Below are 22,608 nucleotides of genomic sequence, written 5' to 3' on the forward strand. Positions count from 1 at the left end.
GGACTCAGTGACAGAGAGAGAAAAGAAGGCATGACTGGAAAAGAATAAAGCCCCCAATTTTTACAGATGACCTATGTACACAGAAAAATCCAGAAGCATCTATAAATGAATCGTTAGGCCTAAGTTTAGCAAGGCTGCTAAATAGAAGCTTGAACACAGAAATTGTTTTTCTTTGTGCTGACAACTAGAAAACAAACACCATGGCTTCAATTTTGGGGAACAGAGAACAAATAACAGATGGGGCCAGGGAATGGAGATCCCTGAGAGTAGGAGTTTACATGTGGGTGGGGTGGAATCTGGCTGGGAAACGGAGAAAACAGCTTAAAGCTTCTCACCAGAAGAAGAAACAAAGGCCACAAAGTTAAGGACAGATCTATAAATGTCGGAATGCATAAGGAAAGGGACTGATGACGACGGGAGGGTTGGAAAATGAAAAGGCCAGGGAAAGGGAGAATGACCTAGAAGGGCTTCTTCCCCCTGAGGGAGGCAGGGATGAGATCTTGAGGAAAAGGAAGGCAGGCACAGTTCTTTCTCAAAGCTAAGCAAAGAACACGGGGGTGGGGATGCGGGAAGGTCATTTAGTCCGAGGAGCTCACACCCATGTCCTGTGATCACCAGAGGCCTACCTCCCCTCCTTTAAGGAAGACCAAAGGTATGTGGATGGCATGTCAAAGAAATCTCCCTCTCACCAGCTAGAACCTTCCATCCACCATCCCCAATCTTCCTAGTTCTCACTCACCTATGCAACGTGAGATCTTTCTGCCATCCAAGGCTCTCGTTTCTCAAACGTGAAGATCAGGTCTGGTTTGGTCACTTGATCAACTGTAAGAGGACGTGATTCCGGACTTAGGGCACCTGCTTCAGCTTAGGGCTTTCCCAGTTCTATCTTGGCAAAGTCTGCCCATTTCCCTTGGGAGGAGAGAGACCAGCTCCAGGGTCCAAAAGGGATAGGGAAGCTTTCCTGAACATTTTCAGCACCCTGCAGGTAAGAAGCTCCCACATGTCTTTTCATCACGCAGGGAGGATTTGGGTTTGCCAGCTGGCCCCGGTACACGGAAGGCAAGGAGAGATCAAAGAAAGAGGCAGACTGTTCCAGATTGGTACGTGGTGAGTTTAATAAGCAAGTGACCTTACTTACGAGGCTTGTCCTGGGTGGCTACGAGGTGAGCAGCTCTCCACACCTGCTGGCCAGGACCTTAAAAGTATACGGAGGCCTTAAATAGGTTCAGTCACATACAGCAACCAGATGGTCTCAACAACATATTACTCTGAGGTCTGCATCCTTGAAACTGAGAACGGTGGACAGAGCGCACATTCCAAGGGCAGGAGAGGGGGGTGAGGGGCCTCCTCGCCTGGGTCTAGCTCACGGATGAACTGGAAGTCATGTCCTCTCGACGACCTCCTCCAACACCCCCAGCCCTTGTGATTGGTTCTTATAATCTTACCCGTGCCCTCCTTCTGCAAGGGACCCTGATCAGTCAGCAAGAGGTATCACCAGCACGGAAGCAGCTCGTTTGGAGGCTGGCAGGCTGCGCTGGAGGCAGACGCCCACAGCAACGGTGCCGGCACCTGCAAGAGAAAACACAGATTAAGATAACTGCCCAAGATAAGGAACAGTTTTTTCCACCAAGAACCCCATGACCCAAACCACTGACTTATTAATTCCTACAGGCTGGGGATTGGATCACTCAAGACATTCACTTGGGGCCTCGTGTGATTTAATAAGGAGGATACATCAGACTCATCAGGTATGAACACACAACACTGGATAACGGCACGGGTGCCTCCTTGCGAGGCAGTAGTAAGTCCAAGGCCATCCTGTTTTGGAGGACAGTTTTTCTCATTAGAGACATTTCAGTGTTCAATACAAGGATCTACTGGCTATCATTTTGTTGGGTGAATTAGTAAGGTTTCTATGTGTGCTATAACACCCTCCAGGCCAATGGAAGGGACAAAGATGGCGGCTAGAAGATCACACCACTGGAAAAGAAAATGTGCCCACCTGGCCTTGAAGAAAGGGAGATTGGAAGCTTTAGGCACCTGACCAGGTTGTGCACACCATATATGCTGGCTGGTGGAGGCGGTACTGTCAGATGTGAGGGGATGGCTAGGGACAGGACCTCCTCCTCCTCCCCTTTCAATGGTGCGTGTTCCGTTCCAGGCATAGTGCATCTCAACAGGTCCAGCTTGCAGCATGACAGTGGGATCCCAGTGGAGAAGGGAGCAGTTCCCCCTCACCGGGGGTGGGAAGTAACTCAGCCACCATGGGGAAATGCCCCAGTGCAAATTCCAGTAGATAACGCCCTTCCCAGTGTGTGAAAGTTAGGGCAATGGCTCTCTCCTGTGACTTCCATACATTTATAGTGTTGGGGGTCTCAGCAGTGGCCCCTAGTGTGGCATAGGGGGCAACAGGCCCTGCTGGTTGATCATTCACATGTGTTAAAGGCTGCAACAGGGACGCCTGGGTGGCTCAGTCGGTTGGGCGTCTGCCTTTGGCTCAGGTCATGATCCTGGGGTCCTGGGATCAGGTCCCGCATCGGGCTCCTTGCTCGGCGAGGAGCCTGTTTCTCCCTCTGCCTACCGCTCCCCCTGCTTGTGCTCTTTCTCTCTCACTCTCTCTCTCTCTGACAAATAAATAAATAAAATCTTAAGAAAAAAAAAAAGGCTACAACACCTGGCCGAGGTGGGTTTACCTGTTAGTAATCTAATCTGCTGCTTTAATATTCCATTCTTCCTTTCTACCAACCCTGCTGCTTGTGGGTTATAGGGGAGAAGGAACCTGTTCAATGCCATGTTCTTTTGCCCAGTCTTGCACATCACGACCTTTGAACGTGACCCCCAATCACTGTCTAGTCAGTGAGGGTATCTGTACATGGTACGCAGCTTCTCCAGTCCAGGTGGCAGCCTGCTTTGTGCAGGGATGGGGGCAAGCTTGGGTTAGGCCCTTTGCGGTGTCGGTGCAAACCAAGGCCTATATAGAACCCTGCCTCGGGGGCGGGGGGATGGATATCATCACTTCGCCGATCTCTCCCCAGCTGGGAACTCCCGTGGGAATTCAGACTCCACCAGCAGCTGGCCTGGGCACTGTTCAGAACACAGGACATGCTGTTACTGCATTAACCAGGTCACCGCATTGCAAGGGCAATATACCACCCCACGCAGGCGCTCACAGGTGCTGTGCGGCCGCTCTTCCTACGCACCTAAGCTGGTGGATCTGCTGGTGGATCTGTTGCTAAGGCTTGTACCCACGCTGGGGCATTAGCTGCCTGATTGCCAGGGGGTGTCAGTGCCTTATGACCCCGGATGCAGAAGACAGAGAAGACTGCCTCAGGTTCTCGAAGGTGAACCCAAATGCCTTTCCACCTATCCTGACCCCAGGAGGGCTTATTCATGATCATCCACCACTCAGCTTCCCACTGTCCGAGCCATGGGGTTAATCCCTTTAGGATGAACGGCCCAACTGTCAGTGCAAAGTGTTAACAGCCGGGCTCATGAGCGATCGCCAGCCAAACTGCTCTTATGGCTCCTGTGGCCTGTTCCCGTTTCTAGGCATCAACAGGAACTCCCACCACTCCCACGAACGGGCTGCAGGGTGGCCACAGGAATAGGGCCAGGGGCATTCGCAGGACCTCCATACACTAAAGGGCCTAGGAGCACCTGTATTTCTAGAGACAGCGGGCTGGCGGACAAGGTGCTCTTCTGTTACTGTCATGGGACGTAGTCAAAGTGGGGGGTTTGGGCCATGGCAGAGGTGGGCAGATGGAACGCACTCTTGACCCACTCTTTGCTAGGGAGGGAAGGTCTTACCACGATGTGTTGTTCCTTCATGAGAGGCCCTACCTGACGGAGCTCTACGTACCCTGGTAGAAGCTGTCTCACTATGGGGGTACACTGGGCTTCTGCCCCCTTCCAGAGCTGGGACCCAAATCCTCGGGGCGCTCCGTCCTTGCGTTGTTTCTGCACAACCCATACCTTCTGGAGTCACATCCAACTCAAATGGTAGCCTTGCGGGCTTCAGAGATGCCCCGAGTGCTCATCTGCTTCCTGAGTACTTTTCCCTTCTCAAAGGGGGCTTGCTGTCCCGATCCCCAGGCCCACGCATGCTCTTTATAGGATGAAGGCACCGTGCCAGATGGAGAATCAAAGTCCTCCCAAACCCCAAATTCCTACACAGGCCTGCTTTTCCGTCACGTTCCTAGGGGTTCGGTAGGCTTGCACTTGATCAGTCGTACCTTCCGAGACAATGCACATCTCACCCAAACAACTTCCCGAAGCCACAGTGGTGCCTGGGCTTTGAATTTCCTGTGGCTTCATGGCTCATCTTCATCCTCACAGATGTTCCGGCAAAGTCTGCAGAAGGTCCCGCGGCAGAGGCAAGACTTCACAGGTTAACATCAGATCATCGGTGCAATGGGCCCACCTTGTCAATGTGGGGAAAGAGAATGGGGACAGGTCTCGGGCGACCATCCCACGACGCACTGTGGGGCTGTGCAGGTAGCCTTGGGGAAGCACTGGGAAGATCCCCTATTGCCCCTCCCACATGGAGGCAAATTCATCATCGTTATCAGAAACCCATACCCGTCAGAGCCTCTTCCATGAATCTCCTTGAAGATGACGCACTTCTGTGGGAATATGTTTGCCGAAGCGTTACAGTAAAAGGATAACCATCTGTAAATGACAGAAGACTTAAAAATGGTCAGGATTAAAGTTCTAATGAGATTTCATGATAATGCAATGGACAAGGAAATTTTTTTTTCTTTTTTTCAGAGAGAACAACTCTACTGTATCTTTTATTTATATAAAAAGGGGCATATTAAGCAAAAGACACACCAAGTAAAGTGTTGCTGTGGCCCAGGAGACAAGGAAGGGAGTGATAGGCCTCTTCAGGCCCTGCTGGGAGACAAGGAGTCTGGGGAAAGTGCTGAGAAGATCTGGAGGAAATCTGGTTATTTCTGTGACATCCTTTAAAAAATAACAACAGAGGGGTGCCTGGGTGGCTCAGTTCATTAAGTGTCTGCCTTTGGCTCAGGTCATGACCTCGGGGTCCTGAGATCAAGCCCCGCATCAGGCTCCCTGCTCAGCGGTGAGTCTGCCTCTCCCTGCCCCCTTCTCAGGCTCGCTCTCTTCCTCTCAAATAAATAAATACATAATATCTTAAAAAAATAAAAAACAACAACTAGAATTATGATTGATAATACTGTACCAGGAAATACCAGTTTTAGAAATTTCAAACAATTTCTGGAACACTTATATTTATATAAATATATTTGGGACACCTGGGTGGCTCAGTCGGTTAAGCTTCTGCCTCTGGCTGAGGTCATGATCCCAGGGTCCTGGGATGGAGCCCCACATCGGGCTCCTTGCTCAGCGGGGAGCCTGCTTCTCCCTCTGCCTGCTGCTTCCCCTGCTTGTGCTCTCTCCCTCTCTCTCTCTGATAAATAAATAAAAATCTTAACATCAATCAATCAATCAATCAATCATATGTATATGAACATAACCTAATGAAAGTTTAGCATCACTTCTTATCTGACAATGCTCCCTGTGTAATTTAACATATCAAATAAGCCTAATAAGTTTAATATCTTTCTTTTATAAGGAGAGAGAACACATCTTTTGAGATGCTCCAGGTAAAATCTAGAAAATCCCAAAGTTAGTTTGAGGTCAAAAAGACTTTGGAATTTGGGGCACTTGCTGGGTGGCTCAGATGGTTGAGTGTCCAACTCTTGGTTTCAGCTTAGGTCATGATCTCGGGGTTGTGGGATTGAGCCCCGCATCAGGCTCTGTGCTCAGCACGCAGTCTGCTCAAGATTATCTCCCTCTCCCTCCCCCATCAGCTCTAAAATAAATAAAATCTTTAAAAAAAGACTTCAGAATTTGTTTTTGTGACATTTGTCAAAAATAGCAAAGGAATTTAAAACACGTCATTAAACAGAATCATAGATCACTGTGAAACAATAGCTATCCATTTAATCAGTGACAAAGACTTCAAAGATAAATATAGAAAGTTACATAGTTACAAAAACACTTAGCTCTTTCAATAGAGAAGACTGGTTTTTTAAGCAATCAGAGCCATGCTAAAGCAACATTGCATACAGGAAGTTATTTTTATAAAACATGGAATCTTTGTTTTCTAGGCAGGTGACTTAAAAGGTAAAAACCATTTTCACAACTTCCTTAAGAACAGACCAGTAGTACAAGAAAACTTTGTCCTTCCAGCAGATGAAAGAAAATTAAGTCGTAGTTTGACACAAGTACACTATTAAAACTAAAACTTATCTAAGCCCAATTACATCAAGCTCTTTTACAAATTAATTTTAGCAATATCCTCCAGAGGTAGGAAAATATCACATATAAATATAGCCTTGCAGTCATGGTCATACATAAACGGAGAGACACAGGGACTCCGTAGCTTTCATTCCAGAACGTTAGTCACGAATCAGGTGCAACAACGCAAAACTCACTAGTTTACAGGCAACAGTTACCGCTTATGTGGCTAAAGCTTTTCACTAACGTTCGTGGAGAAGATTTTAAGACTTGTATTTGCCCTTGACAAGTGAGTAATCCTATGGAAGCTGTGGGCTGGATTTTGGGCAAGGGAGCCTCTATAGCAGGATTTTAAAAAGCCTCTTTCCCCTTTTTTCTCCTCAGGCTCAGGCAATCATGGGCAGTGTCTTTACCTCCTGCGGTGTTTCCTTTTCAAAGACACAATAAGATTTACCATTTCAAGGGACAGAGAAAGAATGCCAGTTTTCTCTTCGGAGTTTTGGGGCATATTTCTGTATCAGCAGAAGTCTAGGATAATTACTACGTAAAATTTTCCTTTGTATCAGGGGTCATATGGCGTGGGGACACGTCGTCTGTTCCACTATCAATTGCCACAACACCCCCCTCTCCACTCTCCTCACTTTCCCAGGGATTCCACCTCTCAGCGTCCTTATCAGATTTTGCTGCCAATGCTCAGACCCTTGGGGCGCCTGGGGGGCTCAGTCGGTGAAGCATCTGCCTTCGGCTCAGGTCATGATCCCAGGGTCCCGGGATCCAGCCCCGCATCGGGCTCCCTGCTCAGCGGGGAGTCTGCTTCTCCTTCTCCCTCTGTGCGCGCGCGCTCTCTCAAGTAAATGAATGGAATCTTTGAAAAACAATGCTCAGACCTTAACCTGCAGCAGCTTGCACCCTCCTGTCTTTGCAAAATGGCATGCCAAGGTCTCCAACTTATTATCCTGTTCCCCTCCTCGTCTGCCAGCCCCGAAGCTCCCAAAGCAGTAGACACCTGCACGTCCTCTAATCTCAGCACTTCTCCCAACTTTCTAACTCCACCTTCAGCCTCTAGTTGGGCAGATGAACGGTTTCGAGCGGTGGCCGGCCCGCTGCGGCACACCCTGCACGGTTGCTCGGGCAAGCACGTCAAACCAGGCAGTGGTATGGGCATCGCCACACTCACACGGCAGTCCACGAGCTTCTAACATCTGGGCCACCCCTGCCCTCCCCAGAGAGGTTGATGGCCAACTCAGGATTTCTCCTGTGGACGCTTTTTTCCCCAAGGCCCATTTTGTTGGACAAAGTCATCAAGAGGAAGTGTCTGACAGTTAACTCGTGAGCGGTCAGTCAGAGGCTCCTTACTCCCCAACCCTGTCCTTGGAGTGTGGGTTCCACTCGCCTTCCCTCTCCCAGAGGCTTCTCCAAGGACAGAGCCTTGAGATAGTGATGTGGCGTTGAGAACGCCCGCAAGTGCACTTGACTGAACCCAGTTAAACCCTCTCTCTATATAAACATGTAGGATTTGCTGGCAGGTGTGGGGATCAATTCATCTTGCTTCTCCCCAAGACAAATCTTGTACCTAAGTTTCCTTTGCTTATTAAACCTGCTACATACTAACCTGAAGGGGCCCGCCTCTTTCTTTGTTCTCTCCCTGCCCTCTGAGTACCAGGGGCCGTTTCCGATCACACCCTCGAAGCTCCCGAGACGGCTGCAAGCCAGTGCGCTTGTTTGGGCTTTTGGACGGCTCACCAGTTATTGCTTCACAAACTGGCCCCCATATGAGGAGAGCAAGGAGAGCCCAAAGGAAGAGGCAACCCGTTCCAGATGGGCACATGGCAGCTTTCACAAGCGAGGGAAATTCCGAGGCTCGTCATGGGTGGCCGGAAGATGGTAGATCTCTGTAGCTGCCTGCCAGAATCTTAAAACTTTCTACAGAGGCCTCGACGGGGTTTAGTCGCATATACAATCCAAGTAGTCTCAACAGCACATCACTCTTGAAAACAGCTCCCACTGTGAGAATGGTGGACATTCCAAGGACAGGAGAGGGGGTGAGGAGCCCCGGATTGCCGGGGTCCAGCTCACAGGCCACCCGGGGGTCACATCCTCCTGATGACCTTCTCTACCCGATGAGCACTTCAGATGGAGCCATCACAAGCTCAGCGACATCTGAAGAGAAGGCGGAGGACTTCAGCCGGCAAGAGCGGCAGCACACAGGCCCTGCTCAGAGAGCTGTGTGTGGAGATGCGATATTACAGAACGACAGCCACCTGGTCTCTGCGCAAGGAAGGCTTGCCGGGTAATCTGGTATTCATGATTATTATCTCCTGCATAGTACCTTTTCGTTTTAGGTTTTGTTTTGTTTTTTTCAGATTATTTGTCAGGGGGAGAGAGAGAGAGAGAGCACAAACAGGGGCAGAGGGAGAGGGAGAAGCAGGTTTCCCGTTGAATAGGGAGCCCAATGCGGGGCTCGATCCCAGGACCCTGGGATCATGACCTGAGCCGAAGGCAGATGCTTAACTGACTGAGAGCCACCCAGGCGCCCCTATTTTTAGGTTTTGAAAGCTCTTTCTTCCTCATCCTCAGATATCACCGATTTTGTGATGACATGTGATGACCACATCTAAATGGCCATCCCTGGGTGATGAGGAAAAGATACATGGGAACATCTTCCCTGTTCAAAAAAGAATGCCTGCTGGGGCGCCTGGGTGGCACAGCGGTTAAGCATCTGCCTTCAGCTCAGGGCGTGATCCCGGCGTTATGGGATTGAGCCCCACATCAGGCTCCTCCGCTATGAGCCTGCTTCTTCCTCTCCCACTCCCCCTGCTTGTGTTCCCTCTCTCGCTGGCTGTCTCTATCTTTGTCAAATAAATAAATAAAATCTTAAAAAAAAAAAAGAATGCCTGCAGGGCACCTGGGTGGTTCAGTCGGTGAAGCGTCTGCCTTCGGCCCGGGTCATGATCCCAGGGCTCTGAGATCGAGCCCCGCATCGGGCTCCCTGCTCAACGTGGAGTCTGCTTCTCCCTCTGCCTCTGCCCCTCCCCCTGCCCATGCGCAGTCTCGCTTTCTCTCTTTCTCACCCTCTTAAATAAATAAAGTCTTAAAACAACAACAACAACAACAAAAGAACGGCTGTGCTCAACCTGGTTTGTGTTACATGTTGGAAGAGAAGCAGAAATCTACCTGGAGAAAGTTCCGCTTCTGGTGATGACAGAGAAGCTTTTAGCAGACTGATTTTCCTGCTGAGATGAACTAAACAACTGGATAAAAGACAAGATTTATTTGGCGGCATCATAAAGCTGCTGAGGAGATGGAGATCTGAGAGGCCAAGAGCACAGAGACTTCAAAGACTAAAGTTGTCAGACCAGCCGAGTACCAAGCCCAACTACAGCACGTGCCACGTGGGAGAGGCCACTTTCTTTGGTCTTGCCCTTAGACACCGCACATGGGGACTCCAGGCCCTGTGTGGGTGGCTGCCTCTAAACCGTCTAAGTCTCTCTCCAGCACCCGAGCCTAGCTGGGGCCAGTGCCATCCGGGGAGGTGCCCAGTCTGGTTCTAGTGCCACAAACAGATGGCACTTGCTGCATGGTAGCGCATTTCTCTCATGGGCTCTCATGAGATGAGGCCACCAGGATGGTACTGACGTACTGATGCCGGAGGGTGCTCACAGTGAACACGGGACGCAGTTTGGGCTCTGAGCTATAAAGACCCACCACCAACCCTTGCGCTTGGGCGCCACGCGTGGCCCCTGCATGAGCTCCTCCGTTAGCGTTCTGACTATACTGCTACCTCGGTCTTCAGCACTCAAGAACAGTGAGGTGTCTTTATTATAAAGAAATGCAGAGGGGCGCCTGGGCGGCTCAGGTGGTGAAGCGTCTGCCTTCGGCTCAGGTCACAATCCCTGGGGTCCTGGGATCGAGCCCCGCATCGGGCTCCTTGCTCAGTGGGGAGTCTGCTCCTCTCTCTACCCCTCCCCCCTGCTTGTAATCTCTTTCTCTTGAATAAATAAAACCTTAAAAAAATGTACAGAGCAAAGAGATGGAGAAAGATATATAATGTCAAGACTAACCCAAGAAACTAGATGCATCTATACCAATATCAGGCATGGGGACAGGAACCACCAAATTCAGGACATTCATGAACACTATGGAGAGTGAGGTGAAAGAGAGAAGGGAGGTACACACAGGAAGTTTCAACTGCATTTCTAATGGTTTATAAAAAGAAGAAATATCTGAAGCAAATATGGTAAAATATGAAAACTAGGCAGAGTACTCAAGTTTTTTTTCTATACCTTTTGGTTTGATATATTGCATACCTTCAAAAAATGATTTAATAATAAACCAAAAAATTAGACAAATGCTGACAAAATAATGAGAAATGAACAAAAATTTGAAGGAGAAGGCATTGAGCAGGACAAAGAAGGATAGTTTATATTAATAAAGATAAACTTCATCAAAAGATATAATGGTATCGAATGTTTATGAACCAAACAACATTTAAAATTAATAAAGTGAGGGATTAGGAAGATGGCAGCAGAGAGGGAGGACCCTAGGCTCCTCTCATCCCATGAACACAACCAGGTAACTAACATCATTCTACATATCCCAGAAAGACCTGAAGATGGACAGAACAAACCCCACACACACACAAAAAGGCTGAGAGAAGCAGCAACACTGAACAAGGTAAAAAAAAAAAAAAAGACGTTGAGATGTAATTTAGGGGACAAATGGATTGCAGGTGCTATGGTGGGGGAGGGAGCTGTACTTGCAGAGAGGAGGGGGGAGAGAGAGGAGGGGGAGAGAGAGGAGACGGAGAGAGAGAGAGACGGAGAGACAGAGGGGAGACGGAGAGAGAGGAGACAGAGAGAGGAGGCAGAGAGAGAGAGAGAGGGGAGACGGAGAGAGAGAGGAGAGAGAGAGGGGGAGACGGAGTGAGAGAGAGGAGATGGAGAGAGAGATAGAGGAGACAGAGAGGAAGACAGAGGAGACAGAGAGGAGAGGGAGAGAGAGAGAGAGAGAGAGAGAGAGAGAGAGAGAGAAGCACATAGGGGAACGCACAAGGAGAACATTTCCCCACAGCTATTGGCTGGAAAAGGAGAAGGGCTGATTTCCTTGAGTTCTTGCAATGAGTGGGACTTAAAGCACGGAGTCGTAAAGGTCAGCAGACTTGGCTGGGATGGAGCCTGGAGGGCACTACCCTGCTCCTGGAGAGAAAGGAGGCAAACAACCTGAGGGCCGAGGGCATGGAAACAGCGATCTGAAACACAAAAAACACCTGGGACAGATGGGGGAGATTTTTCGCTCTTCTTGGAGTTCCTCCCTGACAGGCAGCATTCCCAGAGCCACCTCCCTGGGAACAAGGGAGCTGGCTGGCACCATTTCCCTCCCCCCCTCCTCGGCACAAACACAGCACCTGGGGGAAGCAGCCAGTGCTGAGCGGTCTGCCGAACTTGCTTCCACCAAGCCCCACCCCCCTGCACTGGCGGGACTGCCCTTCCCAGTCAAGCTTGCCTCAAGTCCCAGCATGGCAGGCCCCTGCCCCAGAAGACCGGCACAAACCCCTGCCCGCTCCGTGTCTCCTGACCAGAGAGTTCTGCAGGGCTTCAGTCCTAGTGGAGGTGGTAGCAGGTCTCATTTCACCAGCAGACCAGAGCAACCTGGTTAAAACTCCCTCCATTCTGGGCAGGGACCAAACACTTCACGCTGCAGGCCAGGAGAGCCTCCGCAGGTGACGGGCCTGAAGGACAGAGCAGCCGGAACACAGCAGCCGAGCTCGTGCAGCGCCCACCGGACATGCTCCCGGAGGCACCAGGCCCTGGGCACTGCATGAGCTCTGCTTCATAAGGACGTTACTCTCAGGAGCAGGAGACATACCTGGCTCTTCTAACACAGAGAAGGCAGACACTCAGACAAAACGCCAAGACACAGGAATTCATTCCAAATGAAAAGAACAAGATAAGGCCATGGCCAGAGATCTACCCGAAACACATGTAAGTAACATGCCTGATGGAGAACCGAAAGCAACAATGAGAAGGATACTCACTGGGCTTAAGACAAGACTGACTGTAAGACCTCATGGGGGCCCTTACCACAGACAGAAAAGAGTTAAAAAAAAATAGTCAGGGGCGACTGGGTGGCTCAGTCGTTAAGCGTCTATCTTAGGCTCAGGGTGTGATCCCAGAGTCCTGGGATTGAGCCCCGCATCGGGCTCCCTGCTCTGCTGGGAGCCTGCTTCCTCCTCTCCCACTCCCCGTGCTTGTGTTCCCTTTCTCTCTGGCTGTCTCTCTCTCTCTGTCAAATAAATAAATAAAAATCTTTAAAAAAAATAATAATCAGTCAGAAATGAAGAGTGCAATAACCGAGATCAGAAACAGACCTGAAGCAATGAACAGTAGACTGGAAGAAGCAGGGGAATGAATTAGTGATATAGAAGACAAAATAATGGAAAATACAGATTCTGAACAAAAGAGAGAAAGAAGAATGATGGAATAGGACAATAGACTCAGGGAACTCAGTGACTCCATCAAATGTAAGACTGTATTACCGACGTTCCAGAAGGAGAGGAGGGGGAAAATGGGGCAGAAAATTGATTTGAGAAAATAATGGTGAAAACTTCCTTAATCTGGGGATGAAAACAGACATTCAGATCCACAAAGCACAGAGAACTCTCATCAAAATCAACAAAAGCAGGCCAACACCAAGACGTATTGTAATTAAATTTGCAAAATGTGCTGATAAAAAAGCAGCAAAACAAGAGAAGTCCTTGACTTACAAGGGGAGACCCATACAGCTAGCTACAAATTTATCAACAGAAACTTGGCAATCAAGAAGAGAGTGGCATGCTATATTCAAAGTGCTGAATGGGAAAAATCTGCAGCCAAGAACACTCTATCCAGTAAGGCTATCATTCAGAACAGAAGGAGAGATAAAGACTTTCCCAGACAAACAAAGACTAAAGGAGTTCATGACCACTAAACCAGCCCTGCAAGAAATATTAAAAGGGACTCTTTGAGTGGAAAGGAAAGACCAAAAATGACAAAAGACAATAAAGATTCAGAGAAAATCTCCAGAAACAATGACAAAACAAGAAAAAATGGCACTAAATACATTATCTATCAATAATTACTCTGAATGTAAATGGGCTAAATGCTCCAATCAGAAGACATAGCTGGGAGAATGGATAAAAACACGACATATCTATATGCTGCCTACAAGAGACTCATTTTAGACCTCAAGACACCTGCAGATTGAAAGTGAAGGGGATGGAAAAATATTTACCATGTAAATGGATGTCACAAGAAAGCTGGAGTACCAATACTTATATCAGACAAACTAGACTTTAAAACAAAGACTGTAACAAGAGAGGAAGAAGGGCACTATATCATAATAACGGGGACTATCCAACAAGAAGATCTAACAATTGTAGATATTTATGCATCCAACATAGGTGCACCCAAAAATATAAAACAAGTAATAAACATAAAGGAACTAATTGATAAATAATACAGTAATAGTAGGGGATGTTAACACCACACTTAGGTCAAGGGACAGATCATTCAAACAGAAAATAAACAAGGAAAAAATGGCTTTGAAAGACACACTGGACCAGATGGACTTACCAGATACATTCAGAACATTCTATTTCAAAAGAGTAGAATACACATTTTTTTCAAGCACGCATGTGATATTCTCCAGAACAGGTCACATATTAGGACACGAAACAGGCCTCAACAACTCAAAAAAGACAACTCATACTATGCACCTTTTCTGACCATAATGTTACAAAACTTGAAGTAAATCACAAGAAAAATCCAGAAAGACCAAAAATACGTGGAGGGTAAAAGTGCTGGAAAAGAATGAGTGGTTCAGCCAGGGAATCAAGAAGAAATTTAAAAATACATGGAAACACATGAAAATAAAAATGCAACCATCCAAAACTACTGGGATGCAACAAAAGTGATTCTAAGAGGGAAGGAATGCAGGCCTACTTCATGAAGCAAGAAAAATCCCTAATAAACAACCTAACCTTACACCTGAAGGAGCTAGAAAAAGAACAACAAACAAAGCCTAAAGCTGGCAGAAGGAAGGAAATAATAAAGATTAGAGCAGAAATCAGTGATATAGAAACTACAAATAAATAAATAAAAAATAGAAAAGATCAATGAAACCAGGAGCTGGTTCTTTGAAAAAATTAATAAAATTGATAAACCTCTAGCCAGACTTAACAAAAAGAAAAGAGAAAGGACCCAAACAGAAGTCACAAATGCGAGAGGAGAAATAACAACCTACACCACAGAAATATAAACAATTACAAGAGAATATTATGGAAAACTATATGCCAACAAATTGGACAACCTGGAAGAAATGGATAAACTCTTACAAACACATGAACTACCAAACTTAAACAAGAAGGAATAGAAAACTTGAACAGACGGATAACCAGCAAAGAAATTGAATCAGTAATAAAGATCTTTCAACAAACAAAAGTCCAGGCCCAGATGGTTTCATAGTCAAATTCTACCAAACATTTATTTTTTAAATTTCTATTTATTTTTTATTTTTTTAAATTATAATAACATTTTTTATTATATTATGTTAGTCACCATACAGTACATCCCTGGTTTTTGATGTAAAGTTCCATGATTCATTAGTTGTGTATAACACCCAGTGCACCATGCAATACGTGCCCTCCTTACTACCCATCACCAGCCTATCCCATTCCCCCACCCCCTCCCCTCTGAGGCCCTGTTTGTTTCTCAGAGTCCATAGTCTCTCATGCTTTGTTCCCCCTTCTGATTACCCCCCTTTCTTTATCCCTTTCTTCCCCTACGGATCATCCTAGTTCTTATGTTCCATAGATGAGAGAAACCATATGATAATTGTCTTTCTCTGCTTGACTTGTTTCACTTAGCATTATCTCCTCCAGTGCCGTCCATGTTGCAGCAAATGTTGAGATTAAAAATTTTATTTATTTATTTGAGAGAGTAAGAGAGAGAGCATGAGCAGAGGGGAGAGGGAGAGACAGGCTCCCCACAGAGCAGGGTGCCCGACATGGGACTCGATCCCAGGACCCTGGGATCATGACTTGAGCCAAAGGCAGATGCTTAACTGACTGAGCCACTCAGGTGCCCCAAAATCAACCAAACATTTAAAGAAGAGTTAATACTTATTCTTCTCATACTTTTTCAGAAAAATAGAAAAGGAAGGAAAACTTCCAAATTCATTCTACAAGGCCAGCATTACCCTGATAACTAAAACCAGACGAAGTCTTCACTAAAAAAGAGAACTACAGGCCAATATCCCTGATGAACACAGATTCAACAATTTTCAGTGAAGTACTAGCACAGCAAATCCAACAGTACATTAAAAGAATCATTCACCATGATCAAGTGGGGTTTCTTCTTGCTTTATAAGGGTGCCTCAATATTCACAACTCAATGTGATTTGTCACAATAAAAGGATAAGCACCATATGATCATTTCAATAGACGCACAAAAAGCATTTGACAAAGTACAACATTCATTCACGATAAAAACACTCAACAAAGTAGGTTTAGAGGAAACATACCTCAACATCATAAAGGCCATCTATGAAAAACTCTCAGCTAATATCATCCTTGGTGGGGAAAACCTGAGAGCTTCTCCTTTCTACAGTCAGGAATAAGACAAGGATGTCCATTCTCATGACTGTTATTTAACACAGTACTGGAAGTCCTCACCACAGCAGTCAGACAACACAAAGATATAAAAGACATCCAAATTGGAAAGGAAGAAGGAAAACATTTACTATTTGTAGATGACATGACACTCTATAGAGAAAACCCGAAAGCCATCACCAAAACATTGCTAGACCTGATACACGAATTCGGTAAAGTCATAGGATATAAAATCAACATACAGAAATCTGTTGCACTTCTATACACAAGTAATGAAGCAGCAGAAAGGGAAATTAGGAAATCAATTCCATTTAAAACTGCATCAAAAGCCATAAGATACCTAGGAGTAAACCTAACCAAAGAGGTGAAAGATCTATACTCTGAAAACTACAAAACACTGATGAAAGAATGTGAAGAGGACACAAAGAAATGGAAAGAGATTCCATGCTCATGGGTTGGAAGAAAAAAGATTGTTAAAATGTGTACACTACCCAAAGCAATCTACACAGTTAATGCAATCCCTATCAAATTACCAACATCATATTTTCACAGAGCTAGAACAAACAATCCTAAAATTTATATGGAACCACAAAAGACCATGAATAGCCCAAACAATCTTGAATGAAAACAGGGGTGCCCGAGTGGCTCAGTTGGTTAAGCGTCTGCCTTTGGCTCAGGTCATGATCCCAGGGTCCTGGGATGGAGTCCTCCATCGGGCTCCCTGCTCAGTGGGGAATCTGCTTCTCCCTCTGCCTCTGCCTGCTGCTCTGCCTACTTGTGCGCTCTCTGTGTCAAATAAATAAATATTTAAAAACAAACACAAAAAAAATAAGATGTTAATAAAAAACTGAAACCAAAGCTGGAGGCATCACAATTCCAGACTTGAAGTCATATTACAAAGCTGTGGTCATCAAAACAGTGTGGTGCTGGCACCAAACAGACACAGAGATCAATGGAACAGAACAGAAACCCCAGAAATGAACCCACAATTATATGGTTAATCTTTGATAAAGGAGGAAAGAATATATAGTGAGAAAGAGACAGTCTCTTCAACAAATGGTGCTGGGAAAACTGGGCAGCTACATGCAAAAGAATGAATCTGAACCACTTTCTTACACCATGCATAAAAATAAACTCAAAATGGATTAGGGACCTAAATGTGAGACCTAAAACCATAAAATTCCTAGAAGAGAACACAGGCAGTAATTTCTCTGACATTGGCTGTAGCAACATTTTTCGAGATATGTCCCCTGAGGCAAGGGAAATTAAAGCAAAAAATAAACTATTGGGACTACATCAAAGTAGAAAGCTTCTGCACAGTGAAGGAAACAACATAACTTTGCAAATGATATATCTGATAAAGGGTTAGTATCCAGTACATATAAAATACTGATACAACTGAACGCCTGAAAAACAATTGAATTAAAAAATGGGCAGAAGATGTGAATAGACACTTTTCCAAAGATTATATCCAGATGGCCAACAGACATGTGAAAAGATACTCAACATCACTCATCATCAGGGAAATGCAAATCAAACCTACAGTGAGATATTACCTGTCACCTGTCAGAATGGCTAAAATCAAGAAACAAAAGGTGTTGGTGAGGATGTGGTTAAACGGGAACCCTAGTGCACTGTTGGCGGGAATGCAAACTGGTGCAGCCACTCTGGAAAACAGTATGGAGGGTCCTCAAAAAATTAAAAATAGAACTACCCTACAATCCAGTAATCACGCTACTGGATATTTACCCCCAAAAATAGAAAGACACTAATTCAAAGGGATATGTGCACCCCTATGTTTATAGTAGCATTATTTACAATAGCCAAGATATGGAAGCAGCCCAAGTGTCCATCAACTGATGAATGGATAAAGAAGATGTGGTGTGTGTGTGTGTGTGTGTGTGTGTGTGTGTGTGTGTGTGCATGCGTGTGTCTATTGTGTATGTGTGTATAAGCACACATATACGTATACACACACACAACAGAATATTATTCAGCCATATAAAGGAATGAAATCTTGCCATTTTCGACAACATGGATGGAGCTAGAGAGTATTAAGCTAAGTGAAATTAGTTAGAGAAAGACAAATGCCATGATTTCACTCATCTGTGGAATTTAAGAAACAAAACAAATGAGCAAAGGAGGGGCGCCTGGGTGGCTCAGTCATTAAGCGTCTGCCTTCGGCTCAGGGCATGATCCCGGGGTTCTGGGATCGAGCCCCACATCAGGCTCCTCTGCTGGGAGCCTGCTTCTTCCTCTCCCACTCCCCCTGCTTGTGTTCCCTCTCTCGCTGGCTGTCTCTCTCTGTCAAATAAATAAATAAAATCTTTAAAAAAAAATGAGCAAAGGAAAAAAAAGAATGTGACAAATCAAAAAACAGATACTTAAGTATAGAGAACTGGTGGGTACTAGAGGTGAGGTGGGGGGAATGGGTGAAATAGGTGATGGGGGTTAAAGAGACACTTACAACGAGCACTGAGGAACGTACAGAATTGTTAAATCACTACATCGTACACCTGAAATGAATATAACACTGTATGTCAGCTATACTGGAATTAAAATTAAAATCTTAATAAAAAAAGAACTTAGTCAACTAGAAATAGACAAGAACTCCCTTAATCTGATAAAGGGCATCTATATAAATCCTGCAGCAAACATTATAGTTAATGGTGAATGAATAAAAGTTTCTCCTCAGATCAAGAGCAAGGAAAGAATATCTGCTATCACTATACCGTTTTTATTCAGTATGGAACAGAAAGTCCTATCCAATGCAATAAATTGAGAAAAAGAAATTTAAAAAGGATATGAAAGAAATAATATTGTCATAATTTGCAGATTACACTTTAATGTAAAAAGATTTAAAAGTATCTTAAGGTCTGTTAGATTTTATAAGTTAGAAAATTACTGAATAAAATGTGAATATAAAATTGTGTATACACAATTGTATTTCTACATATCAGCAACAATTAGAAAATAAAAGTTTAAAATTATGCAATTTGCAACTATATCAAGAGATGTAAAAAAAAAACCCAAGGAATAAATATAACAAAATATGTATGAATCTCTGTACAGAAAATTACAAACATTACTGAAAGAATGTCAAGACCTAAATAAATATATAGCATTTATTGGAATACTGAACATTGTAAAGGTATCAATTTTTCCCCAACTGATGTTTAGGTTCAATGTACTCCCAGCACACTTTCTGGAGAAATTGATTGATTCTAAAATATACGTGGAGATACAAAGGACCCAGGTAATCATGAAAAACCAAGTTGGAGGACTCACACTACCTCATTTCAGAACTTACCATTAAGCTACAATAATCAGGACTTGAAGTACAGGGACAGACAAGTAAACAAACAGAACAGAACGATCTAGAAATCGATGTACAAATCAGTTGAATTGCAACAAATTCAATGAACAACAAACAATGAAATCTAGTAGAGAAATTATAGTCTTTTCGAAATAAGTGGTGCTGGAGCAACCAAATCTCTATTTGAAAAAGAACGGATCTTATCATTATCTCACATAAAAGTTAAAGATTGTTACATAAATGAGGCAAACATGGCCGCTATCTGTTGGCAAACTAAGACCATTACTTCAAAGCTTGCCCGTGCCAAACTCAAATTTTACAAATCCACTTGCTTTCGATATAGTCCAAATAATTTTGTTAGCTATTTAAAGTCTACCTGCTTCACATACCCTGCAAAACTGTGCCCCAAATCCACTAGCCATAGATAAGACAAACCCTGGGGCCAACAAGGACACCAAGCCGCCACTGCCTATCAGAGCCCCGACACAGACTCCCATCCTGAGGCTGAGTGGCACCACCTAGATGCAATCCCCCATTCTCCTATTCCCCTCCCCACTGGGAGTTCCACTGCCTTCCTGCCTTTCTAGGTGGTGGCCTTGTGCCACTGTCTCTGGAGTTTTCCTGCTAGGAGGGACTTCAGTCACATGCAACCTGTCCTAGCACCACCAAAAAAAAAAAAAAAAAAGAGCTTGCTGAGAAATACTGACATCTTGTGATCGTGTCTTTTCTTTGATTAGCCCCAAATCCTCAAACTCACTACATGGGGTCATAAGGACGGGGCTTTGGTGATGATCAAGGAATTGGCATGTCTACCTAGTCGGTAGGACACTCAAATGGCAAAGGGATTCTGGATGGCTTCAAGTGGTTGGGGCTCAAACCTGGAACGCCTCCATGTCAGTTTGGCATGGCACGTTCTTTCCAGTTGCTCCATTTTTTTGTGGTCTTCTCTTGTGCCTCGTTAGCCTGGTCAAGCAGTAACCCCGGTGTTTGAATGAACCCACATCGTCAGAACTGACTTTGGGCATCAGAGGTGCTGAGCTGCCCTGGGAAGGAGATCAGCTCGCCTGCCTGGGTCTCTGATCCTAGGTGGGTGCTGGATACCATAAGGCCTGTAGGCCTGACAGAAAAAGAAGAGGAGTGTATGCCCCTGGCCTCAGGGAGGGCTACTCCTGACTCCATGTCGGGCCATAGGAGGAGGGGCTCCCTGTGGCTGGGCCAGGGATTCAGGCAACTCTGAGATGAGAGGATGTCCTCTTCCCTGGAGACCACTGGGACAGGCTGAGGCCAGTTGCCTAGGTGCAGTTGTGGTTGTGAGGGGACGCCTGTGTAAGCAGCCAGCATGCCTCAGCTGGTGTGACATTCACCTCTTCTGTTGCAAATGTCATCATTCTAGCCTGTCCCTGAGGGATATCAAGATCCCAACCCTTGGGCTCGGCTGGCTAAAGCATCCCTTAAAGTGACCAAGGCAAGGAAGTTTTTATCCCTGACCCTCACGGGACTCCAAAGGAGGTTGCTGTCTCCCTGGAGAGGGGCCCAAAATCATGAGAGGCGTGCTGGGCCTTGCTCCCAGTCTGCTTCTCACCAGGATACAGCCTGGGGGGAGTAAAAGCCCCAACTCTGAAGGAAGACAAGATGGAGGGGGTACCCTGGGGAGGCAAAATGCTAAAAGATCTTGTCGTGGTTGTTCCCTTGGAGACTCTGCCTGTTCCCATTATTGGAATGGACGGCCTCAGTCATCAGTGAGTAACAACCTAAGGCTTGTACGCTATTGGTGGGCACCAATAACCAGTTAATGTTCCCATACTGGTGTGGGTGGTAAACACACCACAGTAACAATTATGGCAAGGCACTGAAGGATGATGTCCTGTCATGGCTGGCATAGTCCAAGTACCGTCTCATCATTCCGTTCCCTGTCAGCCTGTGCTTCCAGCCACTACTAGTGAGTGGGGGCTAATTACAGATTACAGAGGACTAAACAAGGCTTCTCCTTTACTAGAGCTCCTCTACCAGATATCACCTCCTCAGCGAACAACATTCAAAATCATACGGGTAAATGGTGTGGAGTTACAGGCTTGGCTAACATGTTCCGTTCAGTGAAAACCTCACAGGAGAGTTGACCACAATCTGCCTTCACCTTTGAGGGTCAACAATAGACCTTTTCCTGGTTGCCTGTGGGGGACTTCGATAGTCTCGCCATTGTACATGGGTTTTGCTGACAGGACCTACATGGCTGCCCCTCGCTCCTACCAAACATGCCTTTGGCATTACATGGATGCCATCCTCTTCACTGGACCTAGCCACGACTCTGTCTCACAGACCCACAACGGTGAGTAAATACCTTCCTGAGAGGGGATAGGCCATTGCCCCACTCCAGAAGGTATAAGGTACCCTATAAGGTCCTTCTACTCTGTTAAATGTGGGGCTACATTCAGAACTGAAAAGGGTAAACTATGGGATGCCTGGGCGGCTCAGTCAGGTAAGCATCTGCTCAGTTAAGCATTCGGCTCAGGTCATGATCCCAGGGTCCTGGGATCGAGTGCCCCATCAGGCTCTCTGCTCAGCGGGAGCCTGGTTCTCCCCCTCCCTGCCGCTCCCCCTGCTTGTGCTCTCTCTCTGTCAAATAAATAAATAAATAAATAAATAAATAAATAAATAAATAAATAAATAAAATCTTTTAAAAAAAGGGTAAACTCTTCCCAATCTGGTAAAAGAAAATCTCCTAGTGTTCCAACCTCCCACATCTGTAAGGAGGCTTGACATTTGCTAGAAGTTTGGATTTTGATGCCAACACACTCTTCACCCATACCATTTGCTAGGCCCCGTCTACTGGGTAGTCCATAAGTCTGTCTTCCATAGTCAGTGGGCACCTGAGTGACCAGAGGCACTAGATAAACTAAAGGAGGTTATTCAGTTCAGCTTTCCCACTAGTGCCCTGAGGGCAGGACATACAATTAGAATTTTCTGCCACCAAAATTTGCTTCCTGGGGCCTCTGGACCAAATGAACAGGCAAACTCCTACCCACGGACCTTTACTGTAATCAGCTCCCAGTCTCAGCCCAAATGTGTTTGCCACTGGAGAGGCAACTCCCGGCAGCATACTGGGCAGTTCTGGAAGCAGGCACTTTCTGGGGCAAAGCGAGTTCCCCCACAGATCAGGATTTCTAGTATGTGCTACATAATGGAAAAGGCTCCCTGTGAAGTCAGATCAGCAACAGAGACTTCATCGTTAAAATGGAAGTGATATCTACAGGGTCAAGTTATACCCGGCCCTCCTGGAGCTTTACAAACTCCACGAGGAAACGGCCTCATATACTCCCACCGAGGGTGACTTGCCCCAAAGCCAGAAATGCCTCTGCCCCTGCTCCATGGGGACAACAGAGAG

General features: G+C 45.9%; 1 long non-coding RNA gene across 2 annotated transcripts in view; it reads right to left on the reverse strand.

The window, feature by feature from the left end:
* The window catches only part of LOC123787946 (uncharacterized), a 64,836-nt gene that overhangs the window by 14,557 nt on the left and 27,671 nt on the right, over window positions 1–22,608 (reverse strand). The window contains exons 4-7 of one of the 2 annotated variants that reach the window (XR_015723462.1): window positions 4,579–4,668; window positions 1,446–4,420; window positions 1,139–1,195; window positions 740–822 (exon numbers count right to left, since the gene is read on the reverse strand). This is a non-coding gene — a long non-coding RNA (uncharacterized LOC123787946). Of the gene's footprint in view, window positions 1–739; window positions 823–1,138; window positions 1,196–1,445; window positions 4,669–22,608 lie in introns of both variants that reach the window. The other variant, XR_006778381.2, reaches the window with a different exon arrangement.

This window comes from Ursus americanus, chromosome X, assembly GCF_024610735.1.
Source record: "Ursus americanus isolate L20-20 chromosome X, mUrsAme1.1.p, whole genome shotgun sequence".
NCBI lineage: Eukaryota > Metazoa > Chordata > Mammalia > Carnivora > Ursidae > Ursus > Ursus americanus.